The sequence below is a fragment of the Pelobates fuscus genome, chromosome 4, assembly GCF_036172605.1.
Source record: "Pelobates fuscus isolate aPelFus1 chromosome 4, aPelFus1.pri, whole genome shotgun sequence".
Lineage (NCBI taxonomy): Eukaryota > Metazoa > Chordata > Amphibia > Anura > Pelobatidae > Pelobates > Pelobates fuscus.
Window position 1 is genome coordinate 68,462,374 of NC_086320.1, and position 12,339 is coordinate 68,474,712.

Sequence of the window (12,339 nt, forward strand, 5' to 3'; positions counted from 1 at the left end):
AGTATTTTATTAAAAGGACACTATGCGCACCAAAACAACTTTAGCTTAATCAATCAGTTTTGGTTTAGTATAGATCACGCCCCTGCAGTCTAACTGCTAAATTTTCTGCCATTTAAGAATTAAATCACTTTGTTTATGCAGCCCTATTATTTATTTATTTATTATTGCCATTTATATAGCGCCAACAGATTCCGTAGCGCTTTACAATATTATGAGAGGGGGATTTAACTATAAATAGGACAATTACAAATAAACTTACAGGAACAATAGGTTGAAGAGGACCCTGCTCAAACGAGCTTACATTCTATAGGAGGTGGGGTGTAAAACACATTAGGACAGGAATTTACACTCAAATAAGGTGGGCTGCCCTTTAGGAGAGGGCAAGAGACAGGTATGTGAGGTAAGGGTTAGTCTTGGAGGCCATAAGCTTTCCTAAAGAGATGGGTTTTAAGGCACTTCTTAAAAGATGCAAGACTAGGGGAGAGTCTGATGGCGGTAGGCAGGCTATTCCATAGGAAGGGAGCCGCCCGCGAGAAGTCCTGCAAGCGCGAGTTGGCCGTACGAGTGCGGACAACGGACAGGAGGTGGTCACGGGCAGAACGGAGAGACCGAGAAGGGACATACCTATGGATCTGTGAGGAGATATAAGAGGGGCTAGAGTTGTTCAGTGCTTTATAGGTGTGAGTTAGTACCTTGAATTGACTCCTATAGCATACAGGAAGCCAATGTAAGGACTGGCAGAGGGGTGAGGTGTGAGAGAAACGACTAGAGAGGAAAATCAATCTAGCAGCAGCATTCATTACGGACTGTAAGGGTGCAGTACGGCTATTGGGAAGACCAATCAGGAGAGGGTTACAATAATCCATGCGGGAAATTACTAGAGCATGGACAAGCTCCTTGGTAGTATCTGGTGCAAGAAAGGGGCGGATGCGGGCTATGTGTTTAAGATGGAATCTACAGGATTTGGCAACATGCTGGATGTGAGGCTCAAAGGTGAGACCAGAGTCAAGTATGACGCCAAGACAGCGCGCTTGCAAGGATGGACTAATGTTGGTACCACAAACTTGGAGGGAGAGCGAAAGATGAGGATCAGTATTAGGAGGAGGAAAGACAAGGAGCTCAGTTTTTGAGAGATTGAGTTTCAGAAAGCGGGAGGACATCCAGTCAGAGATGGAAGAAAGGCAAGCAGTGACACGTTGCAGGACGGCAGGGGAGAGGTCCGGGGAGGAGAGATATAGCTGGGTGTCATCAGCGTACAGGTGGTAGTGAAATCCAAAAGAGGTAATAAGTTTGCCAAGAGAGGCAGTATAAAGAGAAAATAGAAGGGGACCAAGGACGGAGCCTTGGGGAACGCCAACTGAGACAGGGCAAGGGGAGGAGGTATCATTAGAAAAGGAGACACTGAATGAGTGTTGGGAGAGATAAGAGGAAAACCATGAGAGGACAGAGTCACAGAGACCAAGTGATTGAAGAGTTTGAAGAAGGAGAGCATGATCAACGGTGTCAAAGGCCGCTGAGAGGTCAAGAAGAATTAGTATGGAGTAGTGGCCTTTGGATTTAGCTGCGATTAGGTCGTTAGTAACTTTGATAAGGGCAGTCTTATCTTACCCTAGTCACACCTTCCTGCATGTGACTTCCTAAACACTTCCTGTAAAGTGAGATCTAATGTTGAATTTCTACATTACACAGGCACATCATACATAATGTCTGCCAGAACTCCCTTATCAAGGACCATAAATTAGAGGGACAAAGGTTTACAAATAATATCAGGAAGTATTACTTTACTGAGAGGGTAGTGGATGCATGGAATAGCCTTCCAGCTGAAGTGGTAGAGGTTAACACAGTAAAGGAGTTTAAGCATGCATGGGATAGGCATAAGGCTATCCTAGCTATAAGATAAGGCCAGAGACTAATGAAAGTATTTAGAAAATTGGGCAGACTAGATGGGCCCAATGGTTCTTATCTGCCGTCACATTCTATGTTTCTATGTTTCTATATCCCCACACAATTTATTTTCCTGGAAAGCTTATCACCGATCGCCCTTGCTGTCCAAATAGTGCTACAACTATAGAATGTGCCAGTTATGCCATGTAAATGTTTTACCAGTTGCGGCTGTTCCGAACTGGCGACAAGTTACAGGTGCGCGGCAGCTTAGTCCCGGTCTCCAAAAAGGGTTTCCCATCCCATGGTGTTGGATGCGCTCTCGAACCCCAGGTATCCTTCAATGCCTCTTTTCCTCCCCGATTTACCCTCCATTTAGCACTACATTTGGAGGTTGTGGGACCAAGCAATACCCACTGAAAAATTGACGAGACCTCGGCATTGTCCCGATCCGAGAAACAGTTGTTGAGTGCTTCAGAGTATCATCCAGTCAGGCGCTCGGTATATAAAATAAGTCTAGGCGATCCCCAGATGTCCTCAAGTCCAGCTGGGAAGCATAGTAAGCATCCAGGTACCCCATAACCCTTCCAACAGTGACAAGAAACCCTTTTAGAGGCTCTTGTGGCCAGGCCCATAGTCTGTTGGCAGACCTTTAAGGAGCTTCCACTGCACTGTCCTTTCAAAAACTTTTGTAAAAACTGTAAAAAACCTGCAGTAGATATTCTAATCTGCAATCTGCCAAGTTTTGTCACACAGTACATGCAGAATATTTAGTTAGCTCTGCCTCTGAATGTCCTTTCTTTGCTCTTTGCTCATGGCTTCCAATAGGCTCACTGGTTCAGATCTCAGCAAGACACAATCAGAGAAAGTTTGGAAGCAGTGCTAATAGGTGAAAGACTGAATATTTTGGTGTTAAATTGTTAATTAACGGTTTACCCCTTTAGGTAAGCTGGCGCCTTGGACCTCCTCGCACCATAACAACTAGATCCCAATGCAGTTATGTTGCCCATAGTTTCCCTTTAATATTTTGTTCCCAAAACAGACAACTACACGTTCATCTTGGTTTAACGGTTTGCGATCAGAAGGAATTTTGCAGTGCACTCTGGATACACAATTTAATGTCATGACACAAAGAAATGGCAGCTATCCAAAAGTTAGAACCAGAAGAAAACTCAAGAAATTGTCAAAAAACAAAATAGTTTACAAAAAAAAAAAATGAAAACAGTATTTTGCATACGTTATAAGTCTGCCTACTCTGCACTTTATGCAGCTCAGAACTTCAACTATATATTGTGCTTCCATGCCTCCCAAATTGCCCACTTCCGGCAGGACAGTCCAGACTTCGGGATCCTGGTGACACCAGGGAGCTGTCCTTGGCAGCACAGTGCATCATTAGAGTGGTTCAGCATGGTAGTCCATTTTCTCCAAATTAGTCTTGCCTAAACTTTGTAAATCACTTATAAATTCACCACAATTCTCTGTTGAGTGAATAGACCCCAATGCATTCCTGTGAATTAAAATGGCATACATAACTGTCCTTTCTTGCTTCCTTAGTAGGGTATTAATATGTCTTAAACCAACACAGAAACTGAACCTCTTATGGATCAGGGATCTTGAGATACAACAATTGCAAACATTTTTTGGCACTTTTGCCATGCATTCACTCAACCACAATTTTGCCCTTTCTGTTTAAGTGCACCCATACACAACGACGACGACAGAGTCATGGGACTGTTATGAGGTTAAAAGGAAGTGACTTATCACTTCATCACATTGAACAGTTTAACACTGAATCAGATTTCCCAGCAGACATAGCCCCTCGATGCTGCTTATCAATGCATTCCTATTAACCAGAACAGAGGTAGAAAGTGACAGACTGAGTATATCAGCTGACCATCGCTGGTATGACTTAGTATTGCTAAAGTGAACAGCAATTGCTGCCTAGTCATACCTCCAGGGAGCACTGGGGAACACTTGCTCAGCATTCAACCATTTTAAAACTGAAGGCAAAGAGGGCCTAGTGTCATCCCTCTATGAGAGTGTCCCTTTAAGAACAATTTGGTTTCCATGCCAACTAGTGGGCAGACTTTTTTTTTTTAAATAAATACATTCATATCAATGCAGCAAAATTGCATTGCTAAGAAGATAAAGGGTTACTCCACACATCATAATCCCTATAGCAAGCATGTCAAACTCGCGGCCCACAATGAATGTTGCAATAGCAGCGGCTGGACAGTGGAGAATCTGGCGGGGCACGCAACGCCACATTCTGACGGGACGTTAACGTGTTCCACTTTCACAGGTTTTCAAGGAGTAGCAGGAGGATCCGTTTCACACAGGAAGCTGGCAGCGCCATTGGGGGTATACCAGAGGCTGGACTCCGGAGTCGCATACTGGCAGCGGCAATGTGAGTGGAGTCTGCTTGTTGGAGAATATTGTTTTTTTGAACGAGGGCTAGGGTTTACTAGAGGGGGTGCTGGGATTTAGTACAGGGGGTAGGGAAGGGGGGGGGGGGACGACTTTGAATAAGTACAGAGGAAGTGATGTGAATTAGTACAGGGGGAGGGGGAAACTGGTATTTAGTACAGAGGGGGATGCTGTTTTTTATACTGTATTTTTTAAAACAAACCTACGCTTCTGTGAAAAAAAGTTTAACTTGTCTTAGTTGCAACCAATTGTTAGCCCACCTAATGTATAGCTCTGTGGAATTTGTTTGTGCTTTATAAATAAAAATACAGTGCCCCTATAAAGTGAGTAAAAGAGGTTGTCAGTCCAGAAAAAAAACTTTAATTTTTTTGTTAATAATCAGTCTTTGACCACAAACTTTGGACCAGGAGTAAGCAGCTATGACACACCCATATGAAAAATTAGTATTTCATAATGATTGTGTTGGAATTTCACTAAAATTCCAACTTGGTCAAAAGATATAGAGAGACAAAAACCTAAGGACTACTGTGCCTCAGTATTTTCCCTATGTTTGACAATATTGACAAAAAGGCAGAATTGTCCTTTCCCCTGCCTTTACCGGTGATGGCTGTAGGGAAATAAAGCACTCTCTATGGAGGATCTGGCAGTCTTGCAGGATCCTCCATGGATTTCAAGGCTTTTCTGTGGCACATGCGCGAGAGTACAGTGCTGGCATTGGCACCTAGCAGCTGAAGTGCCAGGAGCTCAAGAAGAGGATGGCGGCACCCATGAATCCTCACACCATGGCCATGGGACACCCAGCGGCGATGTCTCTGTCGGGAGTCTATACAAATTATGCAAAGCCCCCAGATGGTGCTTTAAGAGTCGTATTAGGCAGAATTTTATAACAGCACAGATTGCATACTCTGGCCCCACCAATTCGGATGGCCTACAACTTCTAAATTCTTTAAATTTAATAGTTGGCCAGAGCTGTAGTTAAATGAGCACTATAGGGTCAGGAACACAAACATGTATTCCTGATCCTGTAGGATTAAAACCACCATCTAGCCCCCCTGGGCCCCTCATGCCTCCCTAAATATATCAAAATCTTACTGTATTCAAGTCTGCAGCTCCTGGCTTTGGTCTGGTTTTCTTTAGACCTGCCCACTACCTGCTGACATCAGCAGAAGTGGCAGCCTGATCCAATCACAATGTTTCCTCATAGGATTGGCTGAGACTGACAACGAGGCAGATCAGGGGCAGAGCCAGCATGATTCAAACACAGCCCTGGCCAATCAGAATCTCCTCATAGAGATAAATTGAATCAATGAATCTCTATGAGGAACGTTCAGTGTCTGCATGCAGAGGGAGGAGATACTGAATGTTTGGATGCATTTTAGGCAGCTATGACCCAGGAAGGATCTCTAACAGCCATCTGAGGAGTGGCCAGTAAAGTTATTTCTAGGCTGTAATGTAAACACTGCATTTTCTCTGAAAAGACAGTGTTTACAGCAAAAAGCCTGAAGGTAATGATTCTACTCACCAGAACAAATTCAATAAGCTGTAGTTGTTCTGGTGACTATAGTGTCCCTTAAAGGAGCATCTGGGGAGGGTAGGACTTGAATGGTCTGTTTTAACCCCTTAAGGACCAAACTTCTGGAATAAAAGGGAATCATGACATGTCACACATGTCATGTGTCCTTAAAGGGTTAATGACATACATGTTCATGGGATACAAATAACAGTAACCACTATGCATGTAACAAAACACAGATATGCAAACAAGAATAAACATTCTACAAATACTATTATCACTGCAGAATTAGCTTTAACTGAACCAGTCGCACGTATTAAACTTTGCTGTCTGTGACCACTGCCTTGGTTTCTAGCACGGAATTGAAGTAACCAACACAAACTGCTGTATGCTACGCACTGCAGTGTCCTTTTCTCAGCAGTAGCAAAGAGCTATTGTGCTGAAGCCCAGTTAACCAAGTGCCAGTAATCAAGAAACATGCATGTTTCAATGTGAAAAAGCATTTGACAAACATGTAAGCCATCAATTTCATGACAAGGACGTATATGTAACAGTATACTGCCTTTTAATGTAAAGTGATGATTGCCATTTATAACCTGGTAAGATCGCTGCAATTGACAGTAAAGAGTTATGATTAGAATATGTCTGAAGAAAGTCTTGAGGACACTACGCTGTGCCGTCTGCCCTTCAGGAATCATAATGGCACAAGATGAACAGCAATAGACACATCATTTTACACTAGACTGTGCAGTAAAAAACATTCTACAGGAGGACTGTATTGTGTGCAATTTAAAATCCAGAAACTAGTAGAAACTAGCTTGATTTTTATTTTACCAAAACACAGATTGGTACATTTCTACAAGTCTTTATAAAGTGCAAAAACAAAATATTAGGTGACAACAGAAAATTAGAGCAGCCAATTATATATTTAATTTGTGAAGAACTTGGTACAAGGAACTAGACAATCGTTTATAAATCGTATTTAATAAAAGGTTTTGTAATTGGATTTCAAAGCAGTGCTTTAGCAATTTAAACAGAAATTGTGAAGAATTAATAAGAAACTGCAAGATGAAGGTCAAGCTTTCTGAACTGGAACGAATTCTCTTAGTCAGCTATTTTAGACTAAAATCTGCAATTTTCTTGTCCAGTCCTGGTTCAGTGAGCTAACTTCACAGTTTATTCTTTAGCAGGAGGAGTTAAAGAAACACAGCAAACACCCCAACAACTACAGTGCGTTGTAGAGGTTCTGGTGCATGGAATGGCCAAGCAAGTTGTTACACAATTTTTGTAACAGTTTGTCTTCTTAGCCGGGGTCTGCTGGTAGCCTGTCCCAGCCTCCACGAGAAGCTTGAGGCACTAGCTAGGAGCTTCCTTGTCTCTCCTAAACTAAATCCTGCTGTGACGGCTAGGCTTAGCTAAGGGAGGAGAACTTCCATCTAGGAGACAAAACTGAAACTGAACCCCTGGTAAGAAGTCAGTGGTTATGGTCTTCAGAGTGTGATTTTAAATAAGTAGAATAAAGTAGACTTACTATATAAAGAACATAAATCTTAAGTCAAAACAATATAATAACCAAGAGATAAAGACTGTAGAGCAGGGGAATTCCGATCACCCAATGTTTTAGAAGTACAAATACCATAATGCCTTGTTAGACTCTGCTGTATAGAAGGTAGAGAAGGGTTTACCTATGTGGTATAACATTACTTTGTGATATCATATTTAGGACTTGGGATTTGCACAGCTTTCATGTACTTGGGTGTACTTCAGGGAGGTCATGCCAAACTAATCTTATTGATATTTTTTGATTCGGTAACTAAAATAATAGATCAGGGTGGTGCAGTAGGCATTGCTTACCTAGATTTCAGTAAGGCTTTTGACACTGTTGCACATAGAAGGCTTATCAATAAACTGGAATCTTTAAGTTTGGATTCCAATATTGTTGAATGGGTGAGGCAGTGGCTGAGTGACAGGCAACAGAGGGTTGTAGTCAATGGAGTATATTTAAAGCATGGGCTTGTCACCAGTGGGGTACCTCAGGGATCTGTACACACTCTCTATAATATATTTATTAGTGATATTACAGAAGGTCTTGATGGTAAGGTATGATCTCTTTGCTGATGATACTAAAGTTTGCAACAGGATTGATGTTCCAAGAGGGATAAGCCAAATGGCAAATGATTTAGGTAAACTAGAAAAATGGTTGTTGTGGCAACTGACATTTAATGTGGATAAGTGCAAGATAATGCATCTTGGACGTAAAAACCCATGGGCAGAGTACAGAATATTTGATAGAGTCCTAACCTCAACATCTGAGGAAAGGGATTTAGGGGTGATTATTTCTGATGACTTAAAGGTAGGCAGACAATGTAATAGAGCAGCAGGAAATGCTAGCAGAATGCTTGGTTGTATAGGGAGAGGCATTAGCAGTAGAAATAGGGAAGTGCTCATGCCATTGTACAGAACACTGGTGAGACCTCACTTGGAGTATTGTACGCAGTACTGGAGACCGTATCTCCAGAAGGATATTGATACCTTAGAGAGAGTTCAGAGAAGGGCTACTAAACTGGTTCATGGATTGCAGGATAAAACTTACAAGGAAAGGTTAAAGGATCTTAACATGTATAGCTTGGAGGAAAGATGAGACAGGGGGGATATGATAGAACCATTTAAATACATAAAGGGAATCACCATAGTAAAGGATGAGACTATATTTAAAAGAAGAAATACAAGAGGACAGAGTCTTAAATTAGAGAGGCAAAGGTTTAAAAAAAAATGTCACATTGACAGAGGATTTGCAAATTTATATCCGAAAACAATTCAGTTTTCTTCTCAATTATCTACAATTCCTATTTAAGTGAACAAACATGTTCATCTCAGATTGTTAGCTTCTTGAGCAGGGCCTTCTTTAACTCGTCTGTTGTATTCCGTATGTAAACTACTTGTTATATATTCCATTTTATAATTGTAAAGCGCTGCAGTGTATGTTGGCGCTATATAAATGATAATCATGTCACAGGGTAGGGGGCCTGTGAGCCAGACAGACACATAGACATATGCACACAGCCAGTTACAGAGGAAAAAGGAGGAATGTTCACAGGAAGTCCAGACAGATTGAGCAAGGAGGGGCTAATAGCAATCCCAAGTAACACAGAGACAGCTAAACAAAGACAGTAGACAGTATGGGAGAAGATCTGAAGGGAAATCCGCTCATTGAAATAATAGACAGATCTGAAAGTAACATCACAAAACTTAGTAGTCAGAGAAAGAATGCAGACAAGGAAGGAGAGCTCCCTTCCCGGCGGGGCAGCCGGCGATACCCCCATTTGCGGCCGTGCAGCCGACGATACCCCTCTCGCGGCCGGCGATACCCCCCTTCGCGGCCGGGCAGCCGACGGTACCCCCCTGGCGGCCGGTGTGCCGCTCTTTTAGATTGTAATTGTTTCAAGGAGGGTCCTCATCAACCTATTGCTCCTGTAACATTTTGCAAATGTCTCACGTATTGTTATATTTCCCCCCTTTTATAATATTGTACAGTGCTGCGGAATATTGTTATTAGTAACAATACCTGCCTCTTGAAGAGGGCAAGGAGTCAGGGGGGGCAAGGAAGCCAGCCACTTGAGGCAGGCAGGGGTTAGTAATAAAGAGAATTAGACATTTATATAACAGATAGCTGATGAGATGTGAATGGGCAGAGATATAGAAAGCAGGGACAGCCCTCACAAGCAGAGGATCCATGGCTGGGAGCAGAGCTGCACACATAGAGAGTAAAAGTGAGCAGCATATCACATCCCCAGCTGTTCTAGAACTACAACTCCCATGATGCTTTGCCGGCAAGGCTTAGCGATAGGACAGGATCTATGGTGTTGGCCATCCCTGGCCTAGAGCCATTAATAGAAAGCCCTGTATCGGGAGGACACCCTGCATGCCCGGCTCACACAGCGACACGGTACCTACCAGGGCGGATATCCCGTCCTCGGCCTCCCCTCACCGGGCCGCCTTGACCACCTCCTCCTCCCCGGCTCCTCGCTCTCTGTCTCACACTCTCACCGCTTCCAGTGCCTCTGCGGCCATCGCACAGCGCCGCTACAGACCACGCCCCCCGGCACGTCAGCCGGGCCCCGCCCGCGCAACGTCACTTTGCAGCTAACTTCCCAGCGAGTCCCTGGGAGAGAGTGTGGGCGGAGCCCGGAGAGAGTGTGGGCGGAGCCCGGAGAGAGTGTGGGCGGAGCCCGGGGAGAGTGTGGGCGGAGCACGTGATGAGGTCTTGGCTGCTTGCAGTGCATGCCTCTGTTGAATGGGATTTGGTAACTCAGAGCCTATCACAGCATGGGGCAAGGGGGGCATAAATACCCAGCCCCAAAAATGCTGTTTTTTCTTTTTTTTTTATTGAAATAATGACCTAAATGTTTGTATAATGGTTTTGCTTGCTCTCTTTTTAGAAAGTTAACTATAGGTCATGCTTTTTATTTGTAAAAATAGTTTTTAATTGTTGTTCCCTGCCTGGCTGTCTGGGTATAGCGTTAATGTTAGTATTGTCTAGTAAGAGCCAACATATGACAAGTAGCTGCCATAAAACGAATTGGAACAGCAGGTTCTCAGGACCCTGCTCAAGCTAAGGGCAAACATTCTGATATTGGTAGGTCTGCAATCAGTCATGTCATCCCCTCTCACACTGTCACCCCCCTCCCCCTGTCATCCCCTCTCACACTGTCCCCTCCCCGTCATCCCCTCTCACACTGTCACCCCCCTCTTACACCATGTTACACCCCTCCCCCTGTCAACCCCTCTCACACTGTCACCCCCCTCTCACACCATGTCACAACCCTCCCCCTCTCACACTGTCACCCCCCTCTGACACCATGTCACACCCCTCCCCCTGTCACTGTGGTGGAATCTCGGTAAAAATAAATGTAGTAGGCCGAGATTGCCACGTGGTATGTGCACGTGCATATACTGATGTATCTGTCGGGTGGTTGCACGTGGCAACGATACAATCCGTAGTGTACGGAGCATGTGCAGGAATACAGGATATAGAGAATTTCCCTCCTCCATTGTGCTGGGAAAGCCATGTGGTCAAACAGGAAGTTAATCTTTATTCTGTTGATTGGGTTAGAGTACATGTGGGTGGAGCTGATTATGGGAGGAGCTATATACCTATATAAGGGACCTACACTGTATGATTAGGGCTCAGACTTTGCTGTTTTTTGGTGACATTAGTCCCTCTGAGTCCCGGTCGGTGAATCGAATAAAGATCTCTTGCTTCCTGAAGAAACCTGTGTCCATCTCTCTGTGCTCGGCTTCCGTCAGTTTCTCCGGTATCATCACCTCCTCTCACACTGTCACCCCCCTCTCACACCATGTCACCCCCCTCTCACACCATGTCACACCCCTCCCCCTGTCACCCCCCTCTCACACCATGTCACAACCCTCCCCCTGTCACCCCCCTCTGACACCATGTCACACCCCTCCCCCTGTCACCTCCTCTCACACTGTCAGCCCCCTCTCACACATGTCACACCCCTCCCCCTGTCACCTCCCCTCACACCATGTCACACCCCTCCCCCTGTCACCCCCCTCTTACCATGTCACACCCCTCTCCCTGTCACCCCCTCACACTATGTCACACCCCTCTGACACCATGTCAACCCCCTCCCCCTGTCACCTCCTCTCACACTGTCAGCCCCCTCTCACACCATGTCACACCCCTCCCCCTGTCACCCCCCTCACACCATGTCACACCCCTCCCCCTGTCACCCCCCTCTTACACCACCATGTCACCCCCTCTGACACCATGTCAACCCCCTCCCCCTGTCACCTCCTCTCACACTGTCACCCCCCTCTCACACCATGTCACACCCCTCCCCCTGTCACCCCGTCACACCCCTCTCCCTGTCACCCCCCTCACACTATGTCACCCCCCAGTCATCCCCGTCACTCCCCTCTCACACTGTCACCCCCTCTCACACCCCTCTTACTCTGTCACCCCCTCTCACATTATGTCAATCCCCACTTACACTGTGACCCCCCTCACACTATGTCACCCACCCGCTCACACAGTCACCCACACTAATGTCACGCACCCCACCTCTCACACTTTGTCACACACTCTGTCACCCCCTCCAAACACACTGTGACCACCCTTTGCACACACTGACACCAATCTCCGCACACACTGGAATCCCCCTACATACACACTGTGACCTCTCCACACACACGGGCGCTACTCTCCGCACTCTGGCTCCCCACACTATACACACTGTCACTCTCCTCTGCATTCTGGCACCACCTTCCATCCACACGGTCACCCCTCTGCACATACACAGGTAGACAATGCAAGACACACTCAGAAATACACACAGACAGATAAATACACATTGTGACAGATTTCTTTAAAAGCCCAACCAAAATAAACATTTCTGTTTTCAATAACCTCTTCACACCAGCACTTATGTATACACAACTGCCAGGCTATGCAACCATACCTCGCAATCGTGTGTAAACAATTAGCATTATTGCAA

General features: G+C 45.0%; 1 protein-coding gene across 1 annotated transcript in view; it reads right to left on the minus strand.

Annotated features, from left to right (window-relative positions):
• The window catches only part of WWP1 (WW domain containing E3 ubiquitin protein ligase 1), a 100,130-nt gene extending 90,200 nt beyond the window's left edge, over nt 1-9,930 (minus strand). The window contains exon 1 of the mRNA XM_063451274.1: nt 9,776-9,930. The gene's annotated coding sequence lies outside the window, so the exon portion shown is untranslated. The remainder of the gene's footprint in view (nt 1-9,775) is intronic.
• Between the last annotated feature and the right edge of the window lie 2,409 nt (nt 9,931-12,339).